This window comes from Canis aureus, chromosome 6 (assembly GCF_053574225.1).
Source record: "Canis aureus isolate CA01 chromosome 6, VMU_Caureus_v.1.0, whole genome shotgun sequence".
In the NCBI taxonomy this organism is placed as follows: domain Eukaryota; kingdom Metazoa; phylum Chordata; class Mammalia; order Carnivora; family Canidae; genus Canis; species Canis aureus.
This window is the reverse complement of record NC_135616.1, coordinates 68,185,906-68,199,560: the sequence shown is the minus strand read 5'-3', so window position 1 is coordinate 68,199,560 and position 13,655 is coordinate 68,185,906. Positions and strand designations below refer to the sequence as shown.

General features: G+C 37.0%; 1 protein-coding gene and 1 long non-coding RNA gene across 3 annotated transcripts in view; one reads left to right on the top strand and one right to left on the bottom strand.

Moving 5' to 3' along the window:
- Nucleotides 1-13,655, top strand: part of KCNK2 (potassium two pore domain channel subfamily K member 2) — a 199,432-nt gene that overhangs the window by 34,606 nt on the left and 151,171 nt on the right. The gene's annotated exons all lie outside the window — the stretch shown is intronic.
- The window catches only part of LOC144316311 (uncharacterized), a 32,449-nt gene continuing 22,300 nt past the window's right edge, over nucleotides 3,507-13,655 (bottom strand). Inside the window, exon 5 of the long non-coding RNA XR_013382149.1 lies at nucleotides 3,507-5,790. This is a non-coding gene — a long non-coding RNA (uncharacterized LOC144316311). The remainder of the gene's footprint in view (nucleotides 5,791-13,655) is intronic.

Sequence of the window (13,655 nt, the reverse complement as noted above, 5' to 3'; positions counted from 1 at the left end):
AGTAGTGGTCTAGATCACGCGGGATCTTGCAGGTCATTGGAAGTGCTTTTGCTCTAACTCTGGGTGAGATAAGAAAGCTTTGGATTTCTTTGAGTAGATTTAATAATATAAATATTACATGTTATTTTAAAATCAAGAATATGTTCTTCAAACAGAAAGCACTTATTATTATTTATGACATTCAGTAATTTATTTATTCAACAAATATTTATTAAGTACCAATTACATTCCAGGTTACTGCTCTGGGCCACGGGAGATATAGCTGTAAACAAGAACAAGATACCTCATGTTCTAGAGCTTGCATTATGGTAGATAAGACAATGAAGAGTAGTATCATTTCAAACAGAGATGAGAGACGTAACTACAATGAAAATTAACTCAAGGTAATGGCATACAGCATTTGGGGAAGTGGAGAATTATTTACACAGGATGGTCTGAGAGGAACTCACTAAAAAATGATATGGGAACAAACCTTTGAATAGGACAAAAAAAATCATTCGAAGGAGAGTGTGTGTAAATGAACCTGGCAATGTTCGGAAAATGGTATACAGCCAGTGAAACTAGAGATCTATGAATGAAGGGAGAGTGTTAGGAGATGATATGGAGAATAGTTCCAGTGTCTTGAGAAGCCACTGGAAGTTTTTTAAAAGAGATATGATAGGGATGCCTGGGTGCCTCAGAGGTTGAGCGTCTGCCTTCAGCTCAGGTGTGATCTCGGGATTCGGGATCGAGTCCCACATCAGGCTCCCTGCAAGGAGCCTGCTTCTCCCTCTGCCCATGTCTCTGCCTCTCTCTCTTTCTGTGTTTCTCATGAATAAATGGATGAATCTTTAAGAGAGAGAGAGAGAGAGAGAGAGAGATGATAGAATCTGCTTGAGTTTTTTCAAAGATCACACTGACTGTGGAACAGAAAAGGTACTGAAGGGAATGCAGTGAGAAGTCATTGCTGTGGCCCAAGTGAGTGCTGAGGGCTGAGCCCTGGACCAGATGTGGATTTTGTGGGAGATATTTGAATTCAGGACAAATTTTGGAATTTCAGGGCTTACTGTTAGATTCAGTGGTTTTCAACTGGAAATGTTTTTTTACCCTCCAGGGGATATTTGAAATTGTTTGAGGACATTTTTAGTTGCCGTGACTGACTGGGAAGTCCTAGTGGTATACAGAGGCCAGCAATGCTACTAATCATCCTACAGTGAACAGGACAGCCTCTCACAACAAAAATTATCCAACCTGAAATGTCAATGGTGTTGAGGTTGAGATTTCCTGGATTAGATGTTGTGGGAGAGGAATCCATGATAATGGATAGTGCCCTAGGTTTTCGGCATCAGCAATGAATGGTGTTCTGTGATGAAAAGGAAGTGGGGGGAGAACGATTTTCCACCATGACTATCACATAGAATTAAGTAGCATTCTATGGATGAGAGTAATTATACATAGGTCTCTAAGTTCTTGCCATGGTCTAGAATCCATGGCTAGATTCCTCTCCTTCTTCTCTGCAAATGGTAGTTATGTCAAACTCAACTGGCTAGATGTAGGAGATAAGCAATAGGTTACTTGCTTCCCCCAAACCCAGAGGGATGAGAGCTTCCCATGTCTTCCCTTGCAGGATTTTTTGGTTTTTGTATTTCTGGGTTAGGCCATTTAATGGTGACCTTGAGGCTCTCATCATAAAATGGAAACAAGTTGAACAAGTGGAGAGACACGGAAAACTAAACTCTCAGGCAGGAGGATGCTACCTATTTCCTGGAAATTATCCTGGGAGAGCAGTGACTGTGACTGGTGTCTGTTCTAGATATTCTGGGTGATGGATAAGGAGGTATTAAAAATAAGTTAATTGACAAGTGTCTAAAGTCCTCGTATATATGAGGGCACGAGGTTAGACATTGGAAAATGTGTTGAATTAGCAGTGAATAAATGGAAAAACAAACAAATAGGTGGGAAGATATAAAATAGACAAGGCAGGGTAGCCCAGATGGCTCAGTGGTTTAGTGCTGCATTCAGCCCAGGGCCTGATCCTGGAGACCCATGTCGGGCTCCCTGCATGGATCCTGTTTCTCCCTCTGCCTGTGTCTCTGCCTCTGTGTGTGTGTGGGGGGGGGGGGGGGGGGTGTCTCATGAATAAATAAATAAGAACTTAAAAAAATAGACAAGGCAAATTATAACAGCTGTGCAAGATGTTAAATGTATGTTGGTTTTTTTTTTTAATAGAAAATTCACCTGAAAAAGTTACCTTTCCACACTTGAACTCAAATCACTTTAACCAGGAAATTCTAGAAAATGGAAAATGGAAAAATAACTGAATACTTTCTCTGTTCTGTACTTTGTTTCTAGCTTACAAAGGTAGAAAGAGTTAGAGAAAGATTTGTGAACTATGTAGAGCCCTGGCTATTGTGTTCTGCTTTCATGTATTGTGACTATTTTTTATCAAGACTTTCAATGCTGCCTTAGTAAATCACAATGGCCCTCCACCTTAAATAAGTGATGGCATAAACAGCACAAAGTCTCTAATCTTTGAGCTGGAGCTATACTTTTTGAGCTTTGCCATTTCTGTTAGTATTAATTCCATGATTAAAGAAATCTATCAAAAAAAAAAAAAGAAATCTATGATTGCTAAGATTTCCCTCTATTCGGAGTTGTCAATGTTACATTCTTTGGTGGAAAGGAATTGGATAGTAAGAGACTGTAAAAAGGAGTTCTGAGTCTTTCTCCTCCAAGTCAGAAAGGCTCCTTTTAAATGTTAGCTCTGATGCCTGAAGCCCCCAGGCCAAATTGAAGAAAAAAAAAAAAAAAAAACATTTGAGAGGTCTCAAAGGTTGCTTTGTTTTCAGCACCATCCCTCCACCACATAATCCAGACACATAATTCATCACATGAGTATAAATGGTACTATATTCTGTTCAGTGTAACTTAAAACCCAGACATATACCAAATGCATGTTTGAAATGGTTGATTCTTCTATAGGTTGCATTGCATACCTTCCAGGGTTGAGATTTGCTGGGAACAGGAGTGCACCAACCATGAGTTAATGTACATGAAAAAAAGTCTGCAAGTTCTGTTTCCAGGTTGCCAGTGTGTCTTTCTATAAATAGCAAGTGATATAGCAAACCATAGGAAATATGTGGAGACAAGAAAACCATTACCTGACCAGAATGTTTTTTGAGTTACAAAGGAGGGCATTTTGGCCTTTTCCATACAAACCAATCAAGGCTTGTTTAGAAAGACTATTCTCAGTGCATGTGTGCTTTAAACCACTTTTCAATATTTCTAGTATGTTCTTCCCACTCAGTTTGCTTTTACTTGTCTTTACCAAATACTAGGAATGCTTATGAAACCATATCTTTAAATCACTAATATAACCAAACATTCAAAGAATTAATACTAATCCTCCTCAAATTCTTCCAAAAAATAGAAGGATAACACTTCCAAACTCATTTTATAAAGCCAGAATTACCCTGATACCAAAACCAGACAAACATGCCACAAGAAAAGAAAATTATAAGCCAATATCTTTGATGAAAATGTATGTAAAAATCCTCAACAAAATATTAGCAAACGGGCAAATTCAACATTACATTAAAAGGACCATACATCATGATCAGGTGTTATTCTATTGATGCAAAGAAGGTTCAATATCCACAATTAATTAACATGATACAGCACATTAAGAAAATGAAGGATAAAAACCATATGATCATCTCAATAGATGCAGAAAAAGTATTTGACAAAATTCAACATTAGTTTATGATAAAATTCTCAACAAAGTGGGTATAGAGGGAATGTACCTCAACATAATAAAAGTCATAAATAACAAACCCACAGCTAATATCATACTCAATGGTGAAAAGCTAAAAGCTTTTCCTGTAAGATCAGGCACAAGAAAAGGATTCTTACTCTTGCCACTATTACTCAACATAGTACTAGAAGTCCTAGCCAGAGGAAAGGCAAGAAAAAGAAACAAAATAGGAAAGGAAGAAGTAAAGCTGTCACTATCTGTAGAGTACATACTGTATATAAGAAACTCTAAAGATTCCACCAAAAACCCATTAGAACTACTGGCTGAGTTCAGTAAAGTTGCAGGATACGAAATCAATATACAGAAATGTCTCGCATTTCTAGATACTAATAACAAACTAGCATAAGGAGAAATTAAGAGAACAATCTTATTTACAATTACATCAAAAAGTATAAAATACCCGGGAATAAATTCAATCAAGTGAAAGACCTATACTCTAAATAAGACATTGATGAAAGAAGTTGAAGAAAATGCAAATAAATGAAAAGATATTCAGTGCTCATAGACTAGAAGAAATAATATTGTTAACATGTCCATACTACCCAAAGAAATCTACAGATTCGATGCAATCCCAATCAAATTCCAATGGCATTTTTCACAGATTTTTAAAAATATTTTTTTTATTTATTCATGAGAGACAGAAAGAGAGAGGCAGAGACACAGGCAGAGAGAGAAGCAGGCTCTATGCAAAGAGCCCGATGTGGGACTCCATCCTGGGATTCCAGCATCACGCCCTGGGCAAAGGGAGGTGCTCAACTGCTGAGCTGCCCAGGTGTCCCACATTTTTCACAGATCTAAAACAATCCTGAAATTTGTGTAGAACCACAATAGATCCTGAATAGTCAAAGCAATCTTGAAAAAGATGAACATAATTGAAGGCATCATGCTCCCCGATTTCAATCTATATTACAAAGGTATAGTAATCAAAACTGTATGATACTGGCATAAACACAGACACATAGATCAATGGAACAGAATAGTAAGTCCAGAAATAACCCATATAACACATATATGGTCAATTAATTTGCTTACAAAGGAACCAAGAATATATAATGGACAAAGAACAGTTTTGCCTCCATTGAAAATCTGCTGTTTAATGTAGCTATCTTCATGAATTCTCTTAGCTAGATCTTCTGGATAACTTGCTGCAGCTTCTATATTCAGCACTTGCTGCTTCCCCTTGCACTTTGATGTTATAGAGATGGCTTTTTTCCTTAAGCCTCATGAACCAACCTCTGCTAACTTCAAAATTTTCTTCTGCATCTTCCTTACCTCTCTCAGCCTGCATAGAATTGAAGACTTAGGGCTTTTCCTGAATTGGGCTTTGGCCTAGGGGAATATTGTAGTTGGTTTGATCTTCTATCCAGGACATTCAAACTTTCTCCATATCAGCAGTAGGCTGTTTCACTCTCTTATCATTCATATGTTCACCAGAGTAGCACTTTTAACTTCCTTCAAGAACTTTCCCTTTGCATTCACAATTTGGCTAACTGGTGCAAAAGGCCTTGCTTTCATCCTATCTTGGCTTTCGACATGCTTTTTCCACTAAGCTGCATCATTTCTAGCTTCTGATTTGAAGTGAGACAGGTGCGTGCGGGTGACTCTTCCTTTTGCTTGAACATTTAAAGGCCATTGTAGGGCTATTTACTGGTCTAATTTAAATACTGTTGTGTCTCAGAGAATAGAGAGTTCTGAGGAGAGGGAAAGAGACTGGAAACGGCCGGTAAGTGGAACACACACAGGACACACACAATATTTACTTGATTAAGTTATATGTGCCTGATTCATAGCATCCCAAAAACAATTACAATAGTAACATCAAAGATCACCAATCACAGATCACCATAACAAAATAATAATGAAAAGTTTGAAATATTACAAGTACCAGAATGTGACACAAAGACATGAAGTGAGCAAATGCGGTTGGAAAAATGATGCTGATAGACTTGCTTGATGTAGGGTTGTCACAAAACTTCAGTCTGTAAAAAGCACAATATCTGTGAAGCACAATAAAGCAAAGTATGATAAAATGAGGCAGGCCTATAATTTGAAAAATGAACGTAGAATTAAAATTCTGTGATGATTGGATTGGATGAACTGCTTATTTAATCATATTACATGACTATCATAATTTATCATTAAATCTAAAATATGACAGAAAGTTTGACCTTGGATAATTAGTTAATAGTGTGTTAAGAAATGTCAATGACACTTTGTCTCCTAAAGTAGATTACTATTATTCCTGAGCAAACAGTAGAGCAACCCTTATGATTTATCAATCAATATCTGGGTGTTTTTATACCACCTTCAGACAAGTGTTTTATATTCCCCAATCACAGTATGTGATTAGAAATCCTCGCTACATACTCAGAATGTCTTTTCATTTCAGAGAGAATAAGACACCTATCAGTTCCTCAAGCTATTGATAAAGTCTAACAAATGAATATTGCACTGCTCATTGGTTTTAAACAAGATATAATATGATACAAACAAGATACAATGAGACATTCCTGAAGAGCTGCCATTATAGTCACAGGTATATTCTTAGGAGCTTGGGTGGTTTGGCAGAGAAAAGGGATATGCTCTTCCAACTACCATTTGAAGAATTTTGATTTTATTATGAGGTAGGCTCCCAGAATGCCCTTTGCAGTTTCCTATCTTCTCTTGGGTCTCATTTTTCCCCACTTGAATAAAGAAGGACAATATTTCTAGTCTTTCTTCTTTCTAAACTTTCTTCCTTTCCTCCATTCATTGCAGTTTAAACTTTTCACTTAATGATTGAATTTCTGTATCTGTATCCTCATTGGTCCTGTAATAGGAACTCTCATCACCTGCCATTGAGCTTCTGATATCCTAAGAAATGGCTACAACCCATTCACATGGAAATCTGTATTCAGTAATAACACATTGCACTGTTCTTGACGGATTCCAGTCTGATGACATAGCAAATGCTGGAAATTTCTCTTTTCTATACCATGGCTAATGGGTTACAAATTCCAAAGCCCACCTCAAATATAAGTTACTCCATGTTTAATATCTTAAAATGTGTCATATTACCTAATGGTATGGCTTACAAAAATACTAAAAAATATGGACAGCTAAGAGCATAAGGATATTGAGAATAGCTTGTTTCATAGAAACATTATCTATTACTAGTATTTATCAAAAGTGCTAATTAAATATGAAGTTCTTACATAACGACTTTCTGAAAGTTTGTTTAGAAAAAGAGAAACAGGTTAAGACAATAATACCATAGCTAATCTAAATGTTTTAAAGTATAAAACATTTATTTTAAGAAGTGGTATCCAAACTACATTTGTAAGACAGAATGTCCTTTAAAAGCTCACTTGGGTTGTAGAGACCACAGAACCAGATCCAACTCCTGGAAACTTTTTTACTATCCTGGAGACTCATCAGTAGAATTGGAATAATATTAACAATGATCAAAAATGTTTGTGGTAAGAACAAATGTATATAGTTTACATTTGCTACTTCCCTAGCTCAGGGCAAGTGATATGTAAATTTATTATCTCTATCGCCCCTTTTTAGATTTATATTCTGCTGCTCATTTCCTAACCTGTCCTTAACCATTCTCCTGCTACCTGCATTATGTAGTTGGGTTACCCGATACTCCGTTGAAGACTGTGCTTGGGACAATAGCAAATCGGAGGTACAAATACTTTTTTGGAATGAAGTTAAGCTTTACATATTTAAGCATAGAAATAGTATAGAATAATTGTGATTTTTTTCAAACATTTCTGCTCTTACTTTTCGGCTGTTTTATTTTCATTTTGAATTATACATGGTGAGTAATATGGAGAGAAGAAAAATGATCTTTCAAGTAGTTATAATCCTAGCTGGGCATGTGACAAATGTCCTACAAGTGCAGAGGGTAGTCCCTCTGTCCTGGAAAGCCAAGACTGAGAGTAATCTCCACAAATGGCACACTTCAGAGCAGGAGAGCCAAAGCAGGAGCCACACTGATGACAATGGAAAAAGATGGCTCCTGCCTCGGTCTGTATTTATATGTTTGGAACAATGATTTTGTGGAGTAGAGACTCCATCAACCTGCCTTGAAGTCTTGGCTCTGCCACTGAAGTTCTTTGAGCCCTGATAGTCTAGGACTTGTATTTTCTATTTGTAATAACACCAAATTTCAGATTTGTAATAGCAAGACTGTAGTGAGGGACCAGGCAGGGCCATCAGACAAAAGCAGAAGAAGGAAAAAGGAGGAGAGAAGGAAGAAAGGGAAACAGACCAGGAGAGGGGACAGAGAGACAGAGAGAAAGGAGGGGCAGAGAGAAAGAGCAGTGAGTTGAAGGAAGGAGAGAAGCCACAGACGAGAGAGCACAGGCTGAGGACACAAGCTTCAGAGTCAGACAAACCTGTTTTCACACTTGGCTCTGCCACTTCCTGGCCTGGTAACCTTGGGCTGGCTGCTTTATCTCACCAAGCCTAAGGGTACCTTTCAAGAGAGCTAATCATATCTCCCCAAGTTGTTGCAAGAAGTAATTCAGACCATATGTGTATATTTATTTATTTAATATTCAATAAAAAACTGGTAGCCATGATGGTGATGATGATGAAAGGGCAAAATTAATAAAGTTTAAGAAGAAAAATAGAGATGGAAAAGAAGCTTGGGGGATGGGACAGTAGAATATGAGGAATAAACAGGAAAAAAAATGAACATGAGATTGATGTTTTCAAATACCAGGAGGACCTAATGGAAGATTTGCGCCCCCACCCTCTTCAAGGAATATCATCTCTTTCTCTTACCCACGGTTATGAGCCTCCACCAGATGAATAATTTTCATGTACCACTCAGTGGCTGGCAGAGCACTCACTGACAGTTGTGATATTTGCTCCCTTCTTTCCCTTCTAGAAGAAACAGAATTGCACCTTACACTGTGCCTTTCAGTACCAAGACTGACACTTAATTGAAGACAGAACCCAGGACCATTGGTTGTGCATGGTTGGAAACACATATATGCTCACCTGAATTCTATGTATCTTTTCAGAAAATGCCAAAAGCAAAGTAATAATTCTTGATTCCTTTCTTTCACGCATCAATAAATCCTGTTAATTTTACCTCCAAATCATGCATCAAAATCCACTTTCTTTGTACCACTACTCCTTAGTTTAAGCCACCATTGGCGATCATCAAGATTTCCCTCCTAACCTTTCGTTCTGCTTTTGCCTCAGTCAGTGTTTCTCCAAAGATAAAATCATTCTTTCCATTAAAACTAGCCGATGGCTTCCCTTTGCACTATGTAGAAAATCCAAATCCTTTCTCCTTGTTTACAAAGCCCTACATAATTGCCCCCACTGACCTTTCTAATTTCATTCTACTTTTCTCCTTGCCATTTGCCCTTAAGCCACACTGAAGATGTTTTCCTCCCTGATTCTTGAGCTTGCCAAGTTTTGTTTGTTCCCCTCTAGGGCCTTTTGAATGGTTATTTCTTTTCTTTCTTATCTTCATATGCCAGACTCCTTCTTGTCATTCTGATTTTAGCTTAAAACTCATTCTCCCAGCAGCTTCAGATTGCCACTCCACGTAAAAGTCACCCAATCTCCTTGATCATGTTACCTATTTTTTTTTTCTTCAAGCATGTATGTTCTCACTTCAGTCTTTCTGGTGTATGTGGGGATATATACATACATATCATATATATGTATATACATTCTGTTCCCAGAATTTCAGCTCAACTCCAAGATAGCAGAGGCCTTACCTGTCTTGTTCACAAATCTTTCCCCAGGACCAAGAGTTGTGTCCAGTTTATAATAGAATTCAATAAATAATCTGTTAAATTAATGATTCAACCTGTGAATACAGATACCTTGCCAGTACTTAAAATTCCTCATGGGTAATCTGCATTCCATTCAAGCCATTAATTCAGAAAACCTTCCCATCCCTCTCCTAATTTGGAAATGAGTAAAATTTACTAAGTCAACAGTGATAAAAAATGACATGAAGGCTATTTAGAGGGGCGCCTGGATGGCTCAGTGGTTGAGTGTCTACCTTGAGGTCAGGTCGCGATTCCTGGGTCCTGGAATTGAGTCCCACATGGGGCTCCCTGCAGGGAGCCTGCTTCTTCCTCTGCCTGTGTCTCTGCCTCTCTCTGTGTGTCTCTCATGAATAAACAAATAAAATATTTTTTAAAAAATAAAGGCTATTTAGAAAAAAATTAATATGATTTTATTTTTTAAAACTCTCAACATACAAGTATCTCAAGACATCCACCTACCTTATGCTGAAGTGGGGATTCGAGTGTTAGGGAAAAAAAAAAAGTCATGCTATGACTTTCTTTTTTTTTTTTTTTTTTTTTTAATTTTTTATTGGTGTTCAATTTACTAACATACAGAATAACCCCCAGATGACTTTCAAGACAAAATCTCCCCACATATCAGTGGCTTTAAAAGACAGACACTGTTGAAAGAAAAAGGATTTTCTAAATAACTATAGCTTCCATTTAATTGTTCAAATGCCAGGCCTGGCCAACTAGATCGCAGAATTTTGGATATGGGCAATCTGCGCTAGACAAAAGGGAGAAGTAAAAGAAAAGTCCATATAATCTAGCCCTAGAGAAGAGGAAGGAAGAAAGAAAGATGTGGGGGGTAGAAAGTCAGACATGCATCCTTTTCTCTCCCCTTAGTCTAAATCCCAGAGCTATAGAAGCCTAGGGAACACCCGTGGCAGACATTCTCTGGTTCTGCTCCCTTTTTGTGATGAAATTCTCACTCAAGGAGGTGCTGAGGGAATGCAAAGATGGGCTTTGGGCCTCTAACACGGTTGACAGGACAGCAAGCGTGGTCAACATGCCTTAGGATACTGCAATCTAGACACATATAGGAAGCCTAAATTGCTCTATACAGCCTAGTTTCAGCTTTCCTGTGGCATGGGATCTGAGGTGAGGACAGACAGGCCTACCTGGGGTCCCCTAGGCTTTACCATGGTCTAAGGGGTCCACAGGGTCTGCAATGCCAGACAGCAAGATAGAGTAAGTAGGCAGGGCCTGAGCCCCAGGTGAACAGAGAGAAAAATACTCTAGGTGTATTGACTAGACAGGTTAAGACTTGATACCAGCAGAATGCTCTGGGACAGACCAGCCTGATGATACTTCAGGAGAATCAGTGAATCTACAACAAAGGAGTAGCATGTCCTCAGTGGCCTCCTTTCTTTCAATACCAAGAGGTGATGTGAACATTTTCCTGGCCCTAGGCACTAACTAACTCTAAAAGGAAAAAGGAGAAGAGAAGACTCTGAAGGGCAGAGCAAGTATCCTCAGAAGACCAGGTAAAACCTAGATGCCTGGTATAAATTATTGGCTCAGATGGACTTTTACACTGACTTGGATTCAATTTTTAACCCCCTCCTTCCCTCCTACTTTCTCTCTTTCAGTCTCTCTCTCTTTCTTTTGCTTTCTTTGCTCCTTCTTTCTTTTCCTCCCTCCCCTCTTTCTTTTTCCTTTGCCATGTAGTGGGGGACAGATTTGAGGAAAATGAGTGGTTTTAGACAAAATTAGGAATCTATATTTTCTGTGCATTCCTTACTATAGAGTATGACTTACTTTTGTAACCTATTCTATAATGTTGAATTGAAACTTCTTTCTCATCCTAATGTTTTGGGTGTTCACTGAATACAAATTGTCTTCTCTAGAAAACATGACCAACAATATTAGCACAAAATCTGATTTCTTAAATTTATTACCATTTGTGTGGATAAAAAAGATATACAAATAAACCTAGGAGGAGACTTAGCTATTTAAGCTAACTATTCAGTTTCAGAATATATGATTTATGCAACTAGAAGACTATATACATATTAACTTCCTTTTTTTAACATATTAATTTCTAAATATGTTTTCTGATTACGGAAGACATGAATATTAGAAAAACTTGGGTCATACAAACGTGTTAATAGAAAAGATCTAGTACAAAACCGTTAGTATGTTGTATATTGTTTTTTACCTCTTTTTAAAATTTGGCATTATAGTAGATAATTTGTATATCATGCTATGTATTATGTTCAATTTCCAAGCACTTATTTTTTTTTGAAGATTTATTTATTTATTTTAGAAAGAGAGAGAGATGGTGGAGGGAGGGGCAGAGGGAGAGAATCTTCAAACAGACTACTGACTGAACATAGAGTCCAACATGGGGCTTGATGTGGGGCTCAATCTCATGAACCATAAGATCACTACCTGAGTTGAAAACAAGAGTTGAATGCTTAACTGACTGAACCACTCAGGTGCCCTAATTTCCAAGCGTTTTATATATTCATTTAGTCATATTAATTACATTTTCCCATGCCACTGAAACATCTTCAAAAACAATTTTGAGGTATAGGTAATATCCAACAATGCATATATATTATTATTTATTTAACCATAGCTCTAAGATGGACAATTAACTTAGAACATTTTTTCTCTTGGAAATCTTCTGTTTATACATAAAACTTTGTGTCTATTACCCAGTCAAAATATGGTAACATGTTGACTAACTTACCTGAAACTCAAAGTTTAATGCTAATGGATTCATCTGTTACCACCTATTGTCACCTTCAAACAATATGGCCTTTGCTTATTTCCAAAATGTTTTGAAGCATCTGCTTAAGCTTCTATGTAAAAGGAATGAGATTTAACATACTTTAAATTTCAAAATTAGTTATAAATGTATCTCCATTATTTATACAGTTTGTTTCAAATTAAGCTTCAATGTTCTTGATAAAAGTTTTTTTTTTTCAGAAATATAACATCACATGCTGCTATGCTTACAAGTTAAAACACCAACGAATGAGTTTGTTTTTCTTTTCTTTTTTTTTTAAGATTTATTTATTTATTTATTTATTTATTTATTTATTTATTTATGATAGACAGAGAGAGAGACAGACAGACAGACACAGGCAGAGGGAGAAGCAAGCTCCATACCGGGAGCCTGACGTGGGACTCGATCCCGGGACTCCAGGATCGCGCCTGGGCCAAAGGCAGGGGCTAAACCGCTGAGCCACCCAGGGATCCCGAGTTTGTTTTTCTTTGTTTTGTTGGTGGAAGATTCTGTGATTCAAAAATTATGGATGCTGCTTTAAAAAAAAGCATAACAAACAATTTAGGCTTGTCTGTCAAATATGCAAGTAGTCTTGTGGATTAAAAATTAATCAATTCAAAAAAAATTAATTCACTAGCACTAACTCTTAGGGCCTTGTCTAAAACTACTCTAAGAGTTAGTTTGGATAACTGAATGGATTTAAAGGAAAGTGAATTTCTTTAAAAATATTCCAGAAGTACTATTTTTCTCTATGAAAAAAATGATAGTCCTTATAATTAGTTTTACCTTCTGAGGTTAAACCAGAGACACTGTGGCTCAGGCTGTTTCCTTGGGAACAGATTATTTAAGAAATAGCTGAGGGGTAGGTTAAATCAAAAAGGAATCATTAGTATTTGTTTTATTTTTAAAGGGAAATAACCTTGAAGATTTCATTAAACATGGACTTTAAGTTCTAAAATTTATTGATAAATTACAGGACTGTTTGAAGTAATTTTACAGTGTAATAATAGATGCTAACAATCTTCAACACAATATTATAATTTTCATAGTAACATTCTCTTTCTTACCATATGCTCTAGCCAATGCGTGGCTTTCATTAAATAGCACACAGGTGTCAGAGTTAATTGCGTAAGCTTGTTCAAAAGGCCAAAAATTACTCTGGAAACCAGAGACACAGATAAGAGTGTGGACTTTAAATTAAAGAGAAGAAGTAAGTCCTGGGCAATAAACAAAGGCAGGCAGTATTGGTTTGAATAGCTACCATCTTTTTTTTTTTTTTTTTTTTAAGTACCAGTTCAAATTAGTTTAAATGCTTGAG